General features: G+C 37.6%; 1 protein-coding gene and 1 non-coding gene across 4 annotated transcripts in view; one reads left to right on the top strand and one right to left on the bottom strand.

Moving 5' to 3' along the window:
* Positions 1-18,833, bottom strand: part of LSAMP (limbic system associated membrane protein) — a 679,473-nt gene that overhangs the window by 143,561 nt on the left and 517,079 nt on the right. The gene's annotated exons all lie outside the window — the stretch shown is intronic.
* On the top strand, positions 5,455-5,561 carry LOC150021577 (U6 spliceosomal RNA). Its single transcript, XR_016513913.1, has one exon. It is a non-coding gene; the product is annotated as a U6 spliceosomal RNA (small nuclear RNA).

Here is an 18,833-nt window from a genome sequence, read left to right on the forward strand (position 1 = left end):
AATATTTCCCTCAGCCCTAGCTAAGTATAGTGAGCAAAAGAATTTTGGACAGGTGTGACATGCCCTGCACACCTTCCTCCAAAGAAGCCATTTCTTTTCCTAATGTGGGACATTGAAAAATTAATCTCTGTCTTTTGTCATCTAGTGGTTGTGGGTTAAATTATGCCTTTTAACCCTGTTGCCAAATCTGTTGCCTCCAGAATATGACAAGGATGTCAATTTGTCCAACAGTGCCAGCCCTTGGAAACCAAGAATGCCGCTGCCCGGGGACAGCCAACTGACCTGGACTCTGCAAAATCCTTCCCCATAAGGGAGGGCCGCACTCCCCTCCACCCCCACTCTTATTAGAAATTCCTAGACCCAAGGGTAGGTAGGACGACGACCATGTTCAGCTTGAAGCAGCTAGAAGAGCACGAGACCTTCGCCCATTGTCCTCTTATAAAATAAAAGGTCTTAAGTCTAAGGAGGGGAATTATACAGGGGCTTCAGACATTCCTTATAAAAAAAGAAAAAAACTGGGAATTAGGCTAATTCCTCCCAAGTATACTGCACTACATTGAAAAAAAAAGGGTAAGGCAAAAATAAGTACAGTGCCATAAAATTTTCTATCATTTTGAATGTAGTGCTTTCTTTGTTGGTCATTTCCTTAATTGCTATTAATCTTTGACTAGTTTTCAAAGCTGTAAAAACTTATTTTAGTCAGTTCCTAGTTGTTAATTTAATGTTTCCATAAGGGTCTGGAAATTTGTTTTCCATCATCTTGCTAACATTCCATTTGCTCTTCTTATTAATCATTGAATCTACAATGCATGGCACATAGCAAGTGCTTAACAAATGTCTGCTAAATTAAATTGTAAGTGTTTGCTTTAGGTTTGTAAGATATGTTGCTGGTATTTTAATAGAAATTGCATTGAATCTATAAATTGCTTTAAATAATGTGGACATTTTGGAAATGTTAATTCTTCCCATCCGTGGATGTGGTGTATGCTTCCATTTATTTGTGTCTTTCTTAATTTCTTTCTTCAGGGTTGTGTAGCTTTCCGAGTGCAGGTCTTTTGCCTCTTTGGTTAAGTTTATCCTTGAATACTGTTGTTTTTCTTGTTGCTATAGTAAATGGAATTTTTTTCTGGTTTCTATCTCTAATGTTTTGTTGGTATATAGAAACGCTTTTAATTTCTGAATATTAACTTTGCGCCCTGCTGTTTTGTCAAATTCATTTACTAGGTCAAGTAGTTTTTTCGTAAAGTCTGTAAGGTTTTCTATGTATACTATCGTGTCTTCTGCAAGTGGTAACAGTTTTGTCTTCCTTACCATTTGAATGTCTTTAATTTCTTCCTGTCTAATTGCTGTAGTTAGAACTTCCAACACTGTTTTAAAAAAAAAAGGAAAAAAGTAGACATCCTTATCTTGTTCCTAATCTCAGAAGGAATGTTTTCAGTTTTTGTCCATTGAGTAAAATGTTGGCTTCAGGTTTCTCATATATAGCCTTAATTATGTTAAGGTATGCTCCCTCTATTCCCATTTTGCTGGGGGTTTTCATCATAAATGGGTGTTGTACTTTATCGGGTGCTTTTTCTGCATCTATTGATATGATCATGTAATTTTCGTCATTCATTTTGTTTGGGTGATGTATTATATTTGTTAATTTGCGAATATTGAACCATCTTTGTGTCCCTGGGGTGAGTCCCACTTGATCGTAGTGTATAATCTTTTTAATGTGTTGCTGGATCCTGTTTGCCAATATTTTGTTAAGAATTTTAGCATCTATGTTCATTAGCGATATTGGCCTGTAGTTTTCTTTCTTTGTTGTGTCTTGACCTGGTTTTGGGATTGGGGTAGTGCTGGCTTCATGGAGGGAGTTTGGAATTTTTCCCTTTTCTTAAATTTTTGGAGTGGTTTGGGAAGGGTAGAAGTTAGTTCTTCCCTAAATATTTTGTAAAATTCGCCTGTAAAGCCATCCGGTCCAGGGCTTTTGTGTGCCAGGAAATTTTTGATTACTGTTTCAATTTCCTTCTTTGTTATTGGTCTGTTAAGACTTTCTACTTCTTAATTCTGTTTTGGAAAATTATATGTTTCTAGAAATTTGTCCATTTCATCTAGGTTGTCAAGTTTCTTGCCATATAGTTGTTTATAGTAATTTCTTACAATTTTTTGTATTTCTGTGTTATCGGTCATAATATCTCCTCTTTTGTTTCTAATTTTGTTTATTTGGATTCTTTTTTTCTTTATAAGCCTAGAACCAGCCCCTGCTTTTGTTAATCTTTTAAGTTGTTTGTTTAGTCTCAGTGTCATTTAATTCTGCTCTAACCTTAATAATTTCCTTCCTTCTGCTTGCTCTGGGCTTTGTTTATTATTGTTTTTCTAGTTTTTGTAGCTGTGGGGTTAAATTTTTGTGTGAAGTTCTTCTATCCTCTTTGGGTAGGCCTGTTTTGCTATGGACTTTCCTCTCAAAACTGCTTTTGCTGTGTCCCTTTTAGTTTTGGAATGTTGTATACTCATTATCATTTGTTTCTGAAAACTTAATTTCTTCCTTGCAGCTCCTGAAAGCTAGCATTATAAATACCCAACTCCTTATCCTTGCTACTAAGCCCCTCCTGAAAACCAGGGTTTAAAAACCCTACTTATAGTCCCTAGACGTCCCTAATAGGTTTAGTCCAGGGACTAGAGGGGGGATTATGTAGGGGCACCAAATATTCCCTGGAAAAAGTTTCAATATGTAAGTATGTAAGGGCTTTAAATGTTCTTTGTAAGAAGTAGCAAGGACTTGCTAAAAGGCCTTGGAAAAAGGAATGTAAGAAGAAGTGTTATAGCAATTAGTGATTTACAAGCTAAAAGGACTTCAGCCTCTATCACCTCCCATTTGCTTGCTTGTGTCTGGTTTATAACATTTGTGAAGGTTGTGCTTTGCAGAATGTCTAGCCCTTTGAAAATAAATTGCCTCACAGGGAGTTCGTCCCTGGCTGAAGAGCTATGCTGCCGTCGAAGATAACCTTTAGCCTTGTGAATTTCTGTTCCTGTTACTGCCAAGACATTCCTGCAGTCCTGCCCAGCCCCCTCTTCCTAAGGCTGTTTCCCGCCAAAGAAGAAACAAAGAGACTGCACTAGTATAAAAGCCCAGTGTTTAGACTCCATTGTAGGTTGGAGCATGTTAGAGACCTGCTCAGGGTCTGCCCAACTCCTGGCCAATATTAAAAATCCTTTGCTTAACTTTATACACCGCTTCAGAGTGTTCAATCTCGCCTATGTAGCCGTAACAATAAGAGAGGTCCAAGAGAATTCCTGTGTCCTTTCTGTCATGTCAAGTTGCAATGCAAAGACAGCTATCTAGGAAGCAGGTTTTCATCAGACCCCAAATCTATCAGAGACTTTATCTTGGCCATCCCAGCCTCTAGAAATGTGAGAAATAACTTATGTTGTTTACAAGGCACCCAACTATGGTAATTCATTATAGCAGCTTGGATAGAGTAACACAGGTGGTTTTGCTGTTTTCTACCAAGTTATTTCTTAATCCCTTTACTTCCTTGGCCATGATCTCAGAAAGCATGCCTTATTGGTAATTGGTTTGGTAGTTGAAAATTTGTTTCTTTCTGATTCTGGGACATAGCTCTGCACCTGCTATATTTTATATGAGAAGAGACTCTCATCTCAGAGTGGCAGGATGTGGGGTGATGTCTTTGGGAGAGTAGGAAAGGAAGAGACAAGGATTTTTCACATCATGACAATTTCAAGAAATAGCAAAATGTTTTAGGTTCTGTAAAATGTAGCAAGGTGTCATGACTCTTCTTGGCTGTAAATAGCACTCTTTCAAAACCTGAAACGCAATTTGAGGTGTCCTGTCAGTCTCTTCCTTTTCTTCCCACCACACATGACATAATACCTGTCCCAGGCATTCCCATCAGCTCTGACTTTGTGATCTGACCAAACCTTCACTATTTTGGTATTAAATTGGTTTTGAACTTGGGTCTCAATTCAATTTAGTTCAGTTAACATTTATTGAACACTCACCAGGAAAGGTTTTTAACCTTCTCTATAAGTCACATTCAGACCTCTCTAAACAAGCAAATTGAACTGGAAGTCTGAAAGAACCACACTTTCTTACAACACTTCAAGTGTCCTTCAGTGTTTGCTACTTTAAATATCTCAGGGTTGCTTTAGAGATAAGTATTATTTGGTAGCTAGAATAGCTACACTAAATTTCATGTGGATCTTGATTCAGTAGAGTGGTTCCTGCCAAAGATTCTGTAGGTCAGATTTAAATTGTAAATTAAGACTAAAAATGACAGAGTTGAGTCACTGTTACTGGCACCTCAAGAATCAGAAGAAAACTAATCATTCAGTTTGGGTGTTTTTCCCCCTTACTATTCATTAATACATCTTGAAAATACAAAAAGAGGGTTCATGAAAAGAGAATCCTAGGTCAACCATCTAATGCATGTGAAACTCTGGACAAAGTGCTTGATCCTACCTGGGTTCCTTATTTCAGTAACATCTTTATCATGTGTCACCCAGTACCTGACACATTAGATGATCAACTCTTCCTCTTTTATATACATTGGTCATTAAATAATGTCCTATATAATATATATATATATATATATATATATATATATATATATATATATATATATATGATTTTGACAATTTTATTATGGTAATAGTGTTGTCATGGTCCCAAACAAACTAAACATTTAAAACACATTTGAATAGAGAACAAAACCAGTCTTTATATTTACTTATCATATATATTTGTTTGGGACTGTAACAATATATTACTATAATAAAATTGTCAGAATAATATTTTTCTGATCAAGGCCAGTGGTCGAGAAAACAACAGATGGTAAGTTTGACAGCCTCCCTTTGATTTTTAGTATTGACACAGAGTTGAAAGTGATAATAGAAGGTCATTTTACTCTGATTTTTCAGGAGTTGACAAAGATTAATCACTATCTCCAGAATTAGGGAGGAAAAGTGAGACTTCTAGGTAATAAGGAAAAGCAGTAATCTAAAAAACTAGACTTTGGGAGCCTGGAGGAGATTTCTAAGCTAGGGAAAAAGCCATGTCAATAGTTAACTTATTCAACTCATTTATTTAAAATTATTAGATTAAGGTCCTACAATATTTTGGGCACAGTTTTAGATGCAGTAAATATATAGAACAGAGCATACAGTAAAGTTACCACACTTGAGTTAGTTAACTAGGAGAATTCTGACACCAGGAAGACAGTTTTAGGAACTATGCAAGCTAAATTTGAGTAATTTCAGTCTTAGATAAAACTGCCATTAATAGTTATTGTCGAGATTTCCGGCCAATACGGAGGCCTAGATAGACATGCTGAGTCACCGTCCAAAACTAAGAAGGTATAGAGCTACCTCAAAACTAGAGACAACCAGAAGTTCCAGAAAATTGAGCTGCATGTAAGTTCAACAAACAAAGATATAAAGAATACTCATTCAGTGCTCGTTTTGGCAGCACATATACTAAAATTGGAATGATACAGAGAAGATTAGCATGGCCCCTGCGCAAGGATGACACACAAATTTGTGAAGCGTTCCATATTTTAACAAATACTTCAGGTGTTTGTGTGGAGCCAAGGAAGACCGCGAGTGGCCAAAGCAGTCTTGGGGCGGAGGAGCACAGCGGGAGGAGTCATGGTGCCAGACATTGGGCTGTGCTACAGAGCCACTGTGGTCAGGGCAGTCTGGTACTGGCATGGGAGCAGACATGCAGATCAATGGAACAGAATAGAGAGCCCAGAAATAAACCAGGACTATATGGTCAACTAATATTTGACAAAGAGGGAAGGAGCATAAAATGGAGTGAGAAGAGCCTCTTCAACAAATGGTGCTGGGAGAACTGGACAGGAACATGCAAAGAAATGAAACTAGACCACCAACTTACACCACACACCAGAATAAACTCAAGATGGAGCAAAGACTTAAATGTAAGCCGTGACACCACGAAAGTCGTAGAGAAAAATATAAGCAGGAAAATTTCAGATATCCCACGTAGCAATATTTTCACCGATATATCTCCTAAGGTAAGGGAAATAAAGGAAAAAATAAACAAATGGGGCTACATCAAACTAAAAAGTTTCTGCTAAGCAAAAGAAAACATTAGCAAGATGAAAAGGAAACCAACCATATGGGAAAACATAATTGCCAATGATACCTCAGACAAGGGATTGATCTCTAAAATATATAAAGAACTTACATGACTCAACACCAAGAAGACAGACAATGCAATTAAAAAATGGGCAGAAGACCTGAACAAACATTTCTCCAAGGAGGATACACAGAAGGTGCATAGACACATGAAAGAATGCTCAACATCACTAACCATCAGAGAGATGCAAATAAAAACCACAATGAGATACCACTTTACACCAGTCAGAATGGCCATCATCAACAAATCAACAAACAACAAGTGCTGGTGAGGATGTGCAGAAATGGGAATCCTACTGCAATGTTGGTAAGAATGCAGACTGGTGCAGCCACTATGGGAAACAGTATGGAATTACCTCAAAAAACTAAAAATGGAACTGCCTTTTGAACCAGCGATTTCACTGCTAGGATTATACCTGAAAAATCCTAAAACACCAATTCAAAAGAACTTATGCACCCCTATATTCATAGCAGTGCTGTTTACAATAGCTAAGTGCTGGAAACAGCCTAAATGCCCATCTGTAAATGAGTGGATTAAAAAACTGTAGTACATTTACACAATGGAATACTATGCAGCAGAAAGAAAGAAGGAACTCCTGCCATTTGTGACAACATGGATGGAACTAGAGAGAATTATGCTTAGTGGAATAAGCCAGGCAATGAAAAAAAAATACCATATGATATCACCTAATACAGGAGACTAAGGAACAACACAAACAAATAAACTAAATTGAACAAAGAACAGAATAAATGTTATTGGGAGGGAGGGATAAGTAAGGGAAGGGTTTAGTCAAAGAACATGTATAAATGAGTCATGGATATGGACAACATGGGGGAATATGACTGTGGGAGAAGGAGTGGGCTGGGTGGGGGGAGCAATGGGGAAAAATGGAACAACTGTAATTGAAAAACAATAATAAAAAATAAGAATAAAATTAAAAATAAATAAATAAAACAACAACAAAAAAAGAGTACTCATTCAAACACATAGAAGCGGCAGAGCCAGGGCAGAAAGGATGTGGTGTGGTGGTGGCAGCAGCAGTGGCAATGGTAGTGGAAAGTGCAGGCAAATGTTTTAAATAGTATGGAAGGACACCTGGGGAGCTCTCCCAGCACCAGATAACACCGAACAACTCACAGTCCCAATACTGGGGAAGATAAAGCCTCATTGCTTGTGACTGTGAAAACCAGTGGGGTTTGGGGCAGAGGAAGAAACTGCTGGTCTCTAGGCAGAGTCCCATTGTTTAAAGGGCCCCCACAGTCCTGGAACATCTGCAGACCCACCCACTCTTGGAACGATGGCCAGGTCAATAGCTAAAGGGGCGCCAGTTCCATATGGGAAGTGGGAGAAGTGGGTGGAAAAGGGTCAAATGCTGAGCAAGCAGTATTGTTCCCTCTCAGACCCCTTCCCTACATACAGCGCCATGATGTGGTGAAACAGGCCACTCCATACTGATAATTACCTAAGGCTCCGCCCCTTACAACATAACAGGCATGAGAGCTCCACCTAAGACACAGAGGCAAAAAATCACAGGAGCCTGTTAAGGTGAGGAGACAGAGAAATATGGCCCAAAAGAGGGAACGGGTCAAGGTTCCAGTGGGAGAACTAAGTGACAAAGAGACAGCCAACCTAACAGATACAGAGTTCAAAACACTGGTGATAAAGATGCTCACAGGCTTGACAGATATGCTTGAGTGAGGCAAATGCATAAGTGAAGAAGTGAAAGCTATACTAAATGAAATGAAGGAAAATCCACACAAATCCGATGGTGAAGGGAAGGAAACAGTGGTTCAAATCAATGATTTGTAACATAAGGAAGAAAAAAAAAACAGGCAACCAGTACAGAATGAGAAAACAAGAATTGAAGAAAATGAGAGGCTAAGGAACCTCTGGGAAAACTTTAAACATGTCAACATCCGAATCATATGGGTGCCAGAAGGAGAAGAGGAAGAGCAAGAAATTGAAAACTTATGTGAAAATATAATGAAGGAAAACTTGCCAAATTTGGTGAAGAAAATAGGAAGCACAGAGAGTCCCAAACAAGCTAAACCCAAGGAGGACCACATCAAGACACATCATAATTAAAATGTCAAAGGTTGAAGATAAAGAGAGAATCTTAAAAGCATCAAGAGAAAGCAGAGAGTTACCTAGAAAGGGGTGCCTATAAGACTGTCAGCTGATTTCTCAACAGAAACTTTGCAGGCAAGAAGGGACTGGCAAGAAGTATTCAATGTGATAAAAAGCAAGGACCTACAAAGCAAACCAGAATAGGAACAGAATCATAGATATGGGGATCATTTGGAGGGTTATCAACTGGAGGGGAAAGGGGGAGAAATGGAAAAATGGTGCAGGGATTAAGAAGCACAATTTTTTGGTACAAAACAGACAGGGTGAGGTTAAGAATAATATAGGAAAAGGTGAATCCAAAGAACTTATATGCCTGACCCATGGACATGAACTAATTAAGGGGGGTGGCATTGCTGGAGGGAAGAGGGGTACTGGGCAGAGGGGAACAAAGGGTAAAAAGTTGGGACTACTGTAACAACATAATAAAAGATGCTTAAAATTTTATTGTCATTTAGTTAAGTACACAAGCTATATTCATTTATTTTAATTAATTTTAACTTTTTTTCCACATTGTATTTCTTGCACATACTCATGAATTATACTAAAGATGCCATTGAAATAATATACATCTTTAAGATATTTTTAGATCATAAAGCATAATTTAATTAGAAAATTGTGTCTTACCTACCTACTTTTAAAGTTTTTTCTATAAAATTTTCTGAGGAAAAATCAGTAACAACGGCATCTGGTGTAGGCTTCTTGAATCTTAGGCACAATGAATAGGGAATATAGCTCAATGCAATAAAATTTATGTGAATTATAATTTCTTAAAAAAGAACTGTGGTGGCATAAAAACATAATGACTTGAATTATATACAAATTTTGAAAGTGTCTGTTTTATAAACCAGCCTTCATATGGGCCTTTTAACCCTCTATTCCTCTGTTAAAAGGGATGGCCAAGGCATGCTGAACTGCATTGACTAATACTGTATGGCTACCTACTTCCTCCACATTTATGCTGTATGCTTACTTAGACATGACTTGTGCTTATTACCAAATCTGTTTCTCAGAGTTGTACCAGTAACTGTTATTAAGTTAATTTAATATTGTGTACTGTTGAAATATGTGTTAAAAAAGTTTTTATTTGAACTATAGTCAATACATTGGAAATAGTTATTAAAGAAAAGATATAAGTACTATTTTATTGAATGTGGGAAAGACAACTGTAAAAGAATGAAAGCAAATGCAAAAATACTGCACTCAGATTATTTCACAAAAGGTCTTAAAGTTTTCATTGCAATAAAAGAATCTAAAATAGAAATTTGAAGGCAATTTAATATGGGTGTGGTTTATGAGAGAAAGAAACATTGAACATTACTGAGCAGATCTAGGTTCCCCCAAATTATCATGATACTAAATCAAGAGATAAGGGTATAAATATATGATCATTTGTGTACATTGATATATTAAAATTTTTATGAAATACATTTCCATATTTGAAATGACTTTTCTAATAACCATTTAATTTTTCTCTTATATCAGGTTTATCTTGTAATAAATATCTCCCCAAATATTTAACAGAGATTCATGATAATATTTTATCAGAGATGTAATGTTGAATATATTGCAAATATGTTTATGCTCTTATAACATAGAGGCCACTTTGAGTAAGCAAAATATCAATCCATGCCATCTTTAATAGAATTGGTCCTGAATAATGTTAGTTTTGAATTCTAGAAGGTTTTTCAAAATTGTTTTTCTATTACAGTTGTCCTATCCCCTGCCCCAATTGCTCTCCCCTACCCCACCCACACCCTCCTCTCTCACAGCCAATCCCCACCCTATTGTCCATGTCCATGAGTCATTTATATATGTTCCTTGACTAGACCTTTCCCCTCTTTTCCCCTTCCCCCCTGGTCACCATCAGTTTGTTCCTTGTTTACATGCCTCTGATTCTATTTTGCTTGTTTGTTTTGTTCATTAGTTTCCTGTATTAGGTGAGGTCATATGGTATTTGTCTTTCATTGCCTGACTCATTTCATTAAGCCTAATTCTCCCTAGTTCCATCCATGTTGTCACAAAAGGAAGGAGTTCCTTCTTTCTTTCTGCTGCATAGTACTCCATTGTGTAAAGGTACCACAGTTTTTTATCCACTTACCCACTGATGGGCACATAGGCTGTTTCCAGCATTTGGCTATTATAAATAGCACTGCTATGAATATAGGGGTGCATAGGTTCTTTTGAATTGGTGTTTCAGGATTCTTCAGGTATAATCCTAGCAATGGAATCACTGATTCAAAAGGCAGTTCCATTTTTAGTTTTTTGAGGTAATTCCATACTGTTTTTCATAGTGGCTGCACCAGTCTGCATTCCCACCAACAGTACACTAGGGTTCCCTTTTCTCCCCATAGTTGCCAGCACTTGTTTGTTGATTTGTTGATGATGGCCATTTTGACAGGTGTGGGGTGGTATCTCATTGTGGTTTTTATTTGCATCTCTCTGATGGCTAGTGATGTTGAGCATTCTTTCATATGCCTATGGACCCTCTGTACGTCCTCCTTGGAGAATTGTCTGTTCAGGTCTTTTGCCCATTTTTTAATGGGATTGTCTGTCTTCTTGGTTTTGAGTTATATAAGTTATGTATATTATTTGGAGATCAGTCCAAAATATATCTGGAAATATATGTCTGAGGTATCATTGGCAAATATGTATTCCCATACAGTTGGTTCCCTTTTCATCTTGCTGATGTTTTCTTTCGCTGAGTAGGAACTTCTTAGTTTGATGTAGTCCTATTTGTTTATTCTTTCCTTTATTTCCCTTGCCTTAGGAGATATATTGGTGAAAATACTGCTACATGGGATATCTGAAATTTTCCTACCTATGTTTTCCTCTAGGACTTTTATGGTGTCATGGCTTACATTTAAGTCTTTCATCCATCTTAAGTTTATTCTGGCTTTGGTGTAAATTTGTGTTCTAGTTTCATTTTTTTGCAGGTGCTTGTTCAGTTCTCCCAACACCATTTATTGAAGAGGGAGGCTATTTTCATTCCATTTCACGCTCCTTCCCCATTTGTCATATATTATTTGACCACAGAGACCTGAGTTTATTTGTGGTTGGAAGGTTCTAAGAAAAACACAAACTGCAGGGACAGAAAAAGACACATAACACACAAAAATTTCATTGTCTAGATATATCTTGTTACATGTGGACATATGAATATAGGAAGATTAATAGTGATTTTTCAGGATATAAATAATTGCAGTCGTATAAGGATACCAAAACAAATATTTGTACAAACCTCCATTCAAACTGAAATGTATTTTTTTTTTGTTTCTGTGAATATTTTCTTTATGAGACATTGGATTAATCCATTTCAGAACCTTGCTTAAATTTATTTTGAGTTCCCAGCACCAGGACAGCAGGTATTAAGTAAATAATAATTTATTATAACAACACAGAACTTGATAATTATTATTCTGTCTGCTTCATTAACTTTCAGATTCTTAGTCTATGACTTTTGGCCTATACAGGAAAAAAATAACAAAGGTAATGATGTTTGACCTTAAAAGCAGGTCTCAGAGGTCACAAACCGACTTGCTATCTGTCACAAGATTAGCTTGTTGTTTCTGAATGGTGATGCTCTACTAATGAAAAGCCAGGTTCTCACAATTAGTAAAATGAACTTAGCATTGAGATATAAGTTTCAGTGGGACCCCAGTCTTAGTTTTTCCATCTTAGGAAGACATAAAATAAAAAGTGAGGGGAGAAATGTATAACCTAAAAGAGAATAAAACAAGTAGGCGTTGACCTCATCTCAGAATTCAGCATCATGCTCCTTTCACTACACCAGATTGCTTCCTGAAAGATAACATTTTATTTCTTTGTGAAAATTATTTTGTTTTTATTATATTTTCTCTATTAGTAGTTATAAAACAACTTGGTATTTATTCACCAAATTCTGCTAAAATGGATATATTGCAAAAGAGACCGGTAATCTCGCTAGTTGCTAAAGGAAGAAAGAGTAGATTCATGCTAAACAAAGACAGGATGGAAGAATAGGCTAAGCAAAGAAAACAAGAAGTAGCTTTGCAAACAAATTTAGTGTCTTAAGTTCCATCACAATTATTGTCTGACTTCAAGTGTGTGTCTTTATTATTTTCTATTTTATATGAAAATCTGTCTTCCTTATGAAAGTGCAAGTATTTCCCATCACAAAAAGTCATAATTCTATTGGTATCTGAGGAGCAAAAGGGTCTGCTCATAAAAACTCAGCCAAAGTTAGGCCATGGAGATTGAGTCAGTTTCTCCTCTATAAACTGGTAATTATCTCACACTATTAAAGAAGCAGCCATGCAGTGGAGAATATATACTTTAAGAGAGTGTAACATTCAGAAAAGTGTTCCACTCTCTTCTAACAAATATTTGAACAGTAATGTTTCTAGGTTCCCTCTTATCTTTTGTTATCTCTTCATCTTATTACCCCAAACATGATGATGTTTTGTTAAAATGCATATTTCTAGGCCCCCCTTCTTCAGAGAATCAGATTCAGTAGGCCTGTGGTGAAGCCTAAGAATGAATATTTTTAAAGTTCCTCAGTAACTTCTTATGCAATTGATCTGTAGAGCACATTTTGGATACTTTGGATAAAGATCTATCTTGAATTCTTGCGTTTACATTAAAGGTAAAAATAAAACCATACTAGCATCCATGGCTTTCATAGTCTCTCATAGAGTTATCAACGTTAATGCTTTCACGAATTGATTTTATAGTTTATTGGAAGGAGATGAGTATAGATTCAAATAAGCATAATACAATGCAATAAAAAGTACTCAGTGAATTGCGCGGATGATCAACATAAGTTACAAAGAGCTCAGAGGAAGAAAGTATTTTCAGTTGTAAGGTTCAATATATGTATTCACTTGTAATGAGATTTGAAAGGTGAGCATTTATGTGAAGGAGAAAACCATTTTAGTAATGGAGCTAGTTCTACAAAAACTAAAAACATCTGAAGAAGATTCCACCTGTGGTGTAGCAGGTAAACTAGAGAGGCAGAAGTGCTGGGTGCACGTCAGAGTCCTCTGAAGAGAGCTGGGGAGATCTGCTGGGCTAAAACTTAGATTATGGTTTTATTCTCATTCTTCTTGATTTGGCTCTGACTTCTTGGCATCTGAATTAACTCTTTCTCGTGACCAGCCGCACACACACACTTTTAGGAAGTTTGGGAGCTGGCAGTTCCTCTTTCTTTCACAGGAAGTTAAAATGAACTACATTTCCTTCTAATTGAGTGTCCACCCACAAGAAAAGAGTAAGTTGAATGCTGGTTTCTTACTGCTCTGCTCCTATTGTTAGCCTGACTATTCTCCCCTAAAATCAATTAGAGCCTGAGCACAGGACAGACAGCTGTCAGCTGTCTGCTCTTAACTCCCTGGGATCTGACTTCCTTAAGCCCTCTCTAAGATTTCCTTAATAGGCAGGTGCCATGTCCTGATTAAGCTGTTCTTACTTAGAAGGTGAAGTAGCCTGCGCGATGCAATTTCACTTTCTCAGGTCTAATCTAAAACTGGAACTAGACTGTACCTTGGGAGATTTAGAGCTTCCTGCTCTTCACTTGCCCTCATTGCTGCCTCCTGGGAGTCTTTGCTAGGGTCTGGAGTTGAAGGTAACTCTTTGAGGATCCCACTTTGCAAAAAAGGCCTGAACCAGTCCTCAAATAAGCCTTTGGGGAAGTTCCCAAACTGCTTCTAACTACCTCTTTCTCTCTCTGAGGGAGAATGCATCACCTTATATCAGGCTTATTTAGGAACAAGTTCCCAGAAGTTGGTGGCTCTAAAGCAAAGGATTTCTTAAGAAGAAAATGATACTTAATCAAATCCACAGATTTCCAATGCAGCATTAAGAACAATCACTAATATACTTTTCCCATCATACTTAATGAGGATGATGGCTGGTGGTAGTAATAAATTTCTGACAGCACACTTGGCAGGGGCCCTCTGGGAAAGGAAGCTGCTGCTAGTTGCGGCATTTAGAGTTTGTGCTAAACGCTTCTCAGTAGGAATGTCCTTGCTGGCACTGCTGAAGAGATGAAGGACTGAAGGTGAGGTATTACCTCTCATTGAAATTAAGGACGTATCGACCCTAGGCTATTAAAGACAATCTCTTTAGATACATGCATTGTTATCAATAACACAGCAGTTTTGCCTATTTGAAATTCAGCCTCATGTTTTACACTGAACCCCTGGGTGACTGTCAATCTGAAACTTTAAAGAGGACTTCTGAGTTTCAGCTCTTGCAATTCCACCCTCTTGTAGATTAATTATTCCTGATGGGAATAAATATGGTAGGTTTCAAAGGCTCTGAGACCCAAGTGTGCCTTCTTTTGCCAATCCTGAAGTAATCCTAGGTATTGCTTAAGGAGTGCTTATGTGTTAAATACTTAATAAATTATCTTAGTTAATAATTGCAATAGTTCTTTATGTTACTATCATTATCCACATCTTACAAATAAGAAAAGTGAGAGCCAAAGTTAGGTATTATTGAAGGTCACTTATCTTGTATGAGACAGACCTAGAATTTGAACCCAAGACTATCTGACTCTATAGCCAGAGCTTTGTAGCCTCCATAATATACTGCATCTCTCTAGTGTACTGGGCCCATTCATGTTCCCTCCCTCTGTGCATTTGCCCACATTACTGTGCTACTTGAATAATTCCCCTATCTGCATTCCCTTCCTTCCCCATATACGCCTGTCAAAATTCTGTGTATTTCCTCAATGCTGATCTTAAATATCATCTTCTCCATGAAGCCTATCCTTATTTTCTCTTCCTCTTCTCTACACTCCTCTAGTCAGATACAAGCTCCATATTTTGCATACTCTGAGCAGCTTCCTTAAAACTGTTAGGGTTCTTACCTTATTTTGCCTTGTTTACTTGGCTTTGGAACTATAAACTCCCAAATTATGGCTCACATATATTCCTAAAAGACTTAATCAAATATTTACCATGTAATAGCTGCTCAATAAACATCTATAAAATGGAATTTGCTACAAGCATTTCTAGGATTAATCTGGATCAGGGCTCAGACTAAGGACCTATTCTATTGGGTATTCACATACAGGGTCCTGGGATCATGGGTCTCTGTCTCTCATGTGGAGGAGTGAGGGTTGTACTATATCTTTCTAGGCTTCAGATGTCGCGAAGGGGTGAAAAACGAGAAGCAGGAGAAAGCACTTACCAGCACTTATCAAAAACATCACACAACTTTGAAGTTTTAGAGCCACTGAACTGTGATTCCTATTGCTTTTAAACAGTGCAATTGTCTTTTTACTACACCCTGCAGACACAAACAGAACAACCAGTGGCATTTCAAATATCTTGCCATCAAGTGTTCTGGACCTAGAATCCAACACCTTTTTCCTTACAATATAACTAGAAACTTTAGAAGAAATCAGACCTCAGCTTTAAGAAATAAAATTACTTAACTGCCTTTTCAAAAGTTTCAATTTAATAGAGTCTTAACTGTCATAGAACCTCTTTGCTCAAGTAGACACCTTTCAATTACTCACAGATGGATCATCAAGAAGAAATTTTGCTTTTGAGTTCTTAGTGACATTGTCTACTCAGTTTGGTTAAATCTTTTGTTAAGGCAATGTCAGTGTACTCTTCTTAAATTTAAATACAATAATAGTCTAAAGGACAACCTGTTTTAAACTCAAAGTCTTAAATAGAACATTCTCTGAAAACTTTATTTACATATTTAATATATATTGATTGAACAAACTATCACAGTCAATGCAAAAATTAATGAGACTTTCCATTTCTAGGTATGACAAAGTAATTGGTATTATATTAAGTCTTCTGTTGAAAACAATGATAAAAGTGTGGTTTAAAAAACCCTCAAAACTTTTCATATTATTAGAAAGTAATGTAGATACCTGGATTGGTAGGGTAGGCACGATCCCACAAGGGAGGGTAGCCATTGAGGTTAGCCACATAGTTGCAGCTGTTTTACCCCCCCCCTTTGAAATTTGGAATATTTGTTGATTCAAAGTATGGAGTAAAGAGCCCAAGAGAAAGCATTAGTCCCTGAACTGGGAGACATACATACTACATACACAATACTATCAAAGCAGCTAAGACATGAGGGGGAAAATTCTGGAATTTGCAAGAAATTTCCCCTGAAGGCACATGTCAACTTCCAAGATGTATAATCTTGCACAAGGCAAGATGCCAAGAAACCAGGAAGAAAACTTCTGTTAAGAGACTAAAACATCTAAGCAGAGATTTTGTTATTCTTATAATACTGAACACTGAACATTGAATATGAACTTGCTAAGGGGCCCTGTTAAATAGCACATGCTTTCAGCTGAGACCTTTGGAAGACTATGCACCAAGTGTAATAACAAACATGAAATAAACATAAAATAGACCAGCTTTGATGGGGTCAAATTAATCTGTGCATGCTCTAACAAATGCTCTTGGTGGAAGGCAGCATCACCCTGGGTCTATAATACTGTTTAATACAATTTCTGGTAGTAAATAAAACATTACTAGACATGTCCAGAAATATGATTTAATGACCGGAAACTAAGAGAAAATATATACCAAAAGACTCCGCCAAAACAAACAAACAAACAAACAAAAATCCATCCATAGGTTATCCAAGTATTGACACTATCACATGCAGAATATAACACTCTTTAAGTACTATGTCCAAGAAAATAAAGGACAACTTGGACAACTTTAACAAAGAAGTAATATCTGTAAAATACAATATACTAGAAATCTCAGATATAATGAATGAGTAGAGACATCAAAAGATAAATTGATCTGTACTTAAGCATAGAGCATTAAAAAAAAATGCAACTAGACTTCTGGCCAAGATGGAGGCATAGACAGACACACTGCATCTCCCTCCACAACTAAGAAGGAACACAACTACCTCAAAACTAGAGACAACCAGAAGTTCCAGAAAATCAAGCTGCATGGAAGTTCAACAAACAAAGATATAAAGAACGAACACTCATCCAGAGAGGTAGGATGGATGGAGCTGGGGTGGAGAGGATGCAGTGTGGTGGCAGCAGCAGATTGTGGTGGCGGCAGCAGATTGTGGTGGCGGCGGTGGCGGCAGCGGCAGTGGCAGGCTGGCAGGAAACACAGTCATGCATTTTAAAAAGTGGGGAGGAACACCTGAGGGGTGTTCCCAGCCCCAGACCAGACTGTGCAGCTCACGGTCCCAGCACCGGAGAAAATAAGAGCCTCATTGATTCTGACTGTGCAAACAAGTGGGGGTCAGGGCAAAGGAAAAAACTGACAGTTTCTCAGCAGAGTCCTCTTGTTTGAAGGGCCCCCACAGTCCTAGAATGTCCACTTACCCACCCACTCTGGGAATGATGGCCAGGGCAACAGCTAGAGACTCACCAGGCCCATATGGAAGTGGGAGAGGTGCCTGGAAGAGGGGCAAGTACTGAGTGGGTGGCATTGTTCCCTCTCAGGCCCCTCCCCCATGCATAGCCACAGCATGGTGAAATGGGTCACCCTGTACTGAAAAATACTTAAGGCTCCATCCCTTACAATGTAACAGGAGTGTCAGCTTGCCTAAGACACAGAGGCAAACAAACGCAGGAGCCTGTCAAGATGAGGATACAGAGAAGTGTGGCCCAAAAGGGGGAACTAATCAAGGTTCCAGTGGAAGAACTAAGTGATGAGGAGATAGGCAACCTAAGAGACGAGGAGGTAGCCAACCTAACAGACGTAGAGTTCAAAACACTGGTGATAAAGATGCTCACAGGCTTGATAGATATGCTTGAGTATGGCAAATGCATTAAGGAAGACGTGAAGGCCGTGCTAACTGAAATGAAAAAAAATTTACACAAAACCAATGATGAAGGGAAGGAAACCAGGGTTCAAATCAATAATTTGGAACATAAGAAAGAAAGAAAGAAAAAAAAAACAGTACAGAATGAGGAAACAAGAATGGAAAAAAAATGAAGAGAGGCTTAGGAACCTCTGGGATAACTTTAAATGTGCCAATATCTGAATCATAGCGGTGCCAGAAGAAGAAGAGCTAGAGCAAGAAATTGAAAGCTTATATGGAAAAATAATAAAAGAAAACTCACCAAATTTGACAAAAGAAATAGACATACAAGTCCAGGAAGTACAGAGAGTGCCAAACAAGCTAGACCCAAAGAAGACCACACCAAGACACATCATCATTAAAATGCCAAAGGTTAAAGAGAAAGAGAGAATCTTAAAAGTAGCAAGAGAAAAGCAGAGAGTTACCTACAAAGGGGTGCCTATAAGACTGTCAGCTGATTTCTCAACAGAAACTTTGCAGGTAAGAAGGGACTGGGAAGAAGTATTCAAAGTGATGAAAAGCAAGGACTTGCAACCAAGACTGTTCTACCCAGCAAAGCTATCACTTAGAATGTAAGGGCAGATAATGTACTTCCGAGACAAGGTAAAGCTAAAAGAGTTCATTATCACCAAGTCATTATTATATGAAATGTTAAAGGGACTTATTTAAGAAAAAGAAGTTCAAAACTATGAACACTAAAATGACAACAACTCACAACTGGCAACAACTCACAACTATCAACAACTGAATC

The sequence above is a fragment of the Furipterus horrens genome, unplaced genomic scaffold, assembly GCF_987537825.1.
Source record: "Furipterus horrens unplaced genomic scaffold, mFurHor1.1.pri manual_scaffold_1, whole genome shotgun sequence".
In the NCBI taxonomy this organism is placed as follows: Eukaryota; Metazoa; Chordata; class Mammalia; order Chiroptera; family Furipteridae; genus Furipterus; species Furipterus horrens.